We start from the raw sequence: 1,943 nt of genomic DNA on the forward strand, positions 1-1,943 counted from the left end.
CTCCTGACCTCAGGTGATCCACCCGCCTTGACCTCCCAAAGTGCTGGGATTACAGGTGTGAGCCACCATGCCCAGCCAATACTTCATTAAAAAAATTTTTTTTAATTAATTAATTAATTTTTTTGAGACGGAGTCTTGCTCTTGTCGCCCAGGTTGGAGTGCCGTGGCACGATCTCAGCTTACTGCAGCCTCTGCTGCCTCAGCCTCCCAAGTAGATGGGATTACAGGCACCCACCACTATGCCTGGCTAATTTTTGTATTTTTAGTAGAGACAGGGTTTCACCATGTTGGCCAGGCCGGTCTCAAATTTCTGACCTTGTGATCTGCCTCCCTTGGCCTCCCAAAGTGCTGGGATTACAGGCGTGAGCCACCGCACCTGGCTTTTTCATTTTTAAATGTTTTAGAGACAGGGTCTTACTCTGTAACCCAGGCAATGGTGCGGTAATAGCTCACTGCAGCCTCAGGGATCCTCCAGCCTCAGTTTCCCAAGTATCTGGGACTACAGGTGCATGCCACTGTGCCTGGTGAATTTTAAATTATGTTTATTTTTTATTTACTTTTATTTTATTTTTATTTTTGTTGTTGTTGGTGGTGTTTTTGGAGATGGAGTTTCGCTTTTGTCTCCAAGACAAGAAATGGCGCAGTCTTGGCTCACTGCAACCTCTGCCTCCGAGTTTAAGCGATTCTACTGCCTCAGCCTCCCAAGTAGCTGGAATTATAGGCATGCGCCACCACGCCTAGCTAATTTTTGTATTTACAGTAAAGATGGGGTTTCATCATGTTGGCCAGGCTGGTCTGAAACTCCTGACCTCAAGTAATCTTCCCAGCTTGGCATCCCAAACTGCTGGGATTACAGGCGTGAGCCACCATGTCTGACCTGTTTTATTTTTTAAAGAGACAGTATCTAACTATGTTGCCCAGGCTGGTCTCAAGCTCCTGGCCTCAAATCGTCTCGCCTCAGCCTCTCAAAACACTGGGCTTACAGGCATGAGCCACTGTGCCCAATGAAGTCTCTTTCTTTCCTTCTTTCTCTCTCTTTCTTTCTTCTTTTTCTTTCCTTCCTTTTTTGAGACAAGGTCTTGCCCTGTTGCCAGGCTGGAGTGCAGTGGTGTAATCATAGCTCACTGTAGCCTCCAACTCCTGGCCTCAAGTGATTCTCTCACATCAGCCTCCCAAGTGGTTAGGACCACAGGTACACACCACCATGCCTGGCTAATTTTTTAAATTACATTTTTCTGTAGAGATGAGATTTCGCCATGTTGCCCAGGCTGCTCTCAAACTTGTAGGCTCAAGTGATCCTCCCACCTCGACCTTCCAATCTGCTGGGATAACAGTCATGAGCCACCATGACTGGAATCTTGTTTAATTTTAATTTTTTCTTTTTTCTAAGAAACGTCAGGCTATAAACCATTCTTAGAGCTCACTGGTTTCTGAACACCAAGTGTGTAGAAATAGCCACTTCCTCTTTGCCCCAATATCATGGGCACAGCAGACCAACAGCATCTGCGGTGCTGGCAGATTCCGAGCGGCATCTTCAGGGTAGTCACTCACACCTACTTAGCAAGCCAGAGACACCCAGCCTGCAGCCAGGGTGGGCATCCTTTCTTACCTTGTAAAAGTTTCTTGGCCAGGCATGGTGTTGCACACCTGTAATCCCAACACTTTAGGAGGCCGAGGTGGGTAGATCACCTGAGGTCAGGAGTTGGATACCAGCCTGACCAACATGGTGAAACCCTGTCTCTACTAAAAAAAAACAAAAAACAGCTGAGCGTGGTGGCAGACACCTATAATCCCTGCTACTCAGGAGGCTGAGGCAGGAGAATCACTTGACCCCCGGGGGGCAGAGGTTGCAGTGAGCCAAGATCATGCCACTGCATTCCAGCCGGGGTGACAAGAGTGAAACTCCATCTCAAAAAAAAAAAAGGAAAACAAAAACAAAACTT

Source organism: Colobus angolensis, unplaced genomic scaffold (assembly GCF_000951035.1).
Source record: "Colobus angolensis palliatus isolate OR3802 unplaced genomic scaffold, Cang.pa_1.0 Scaffold21, whole genome shotgun sequence".
Lineage (NCBI taxonomy): Eukaryota > Metazoa > Chordata > Mammalia > Primates > Cercopithecidae > Colobus > Colobus angolensis.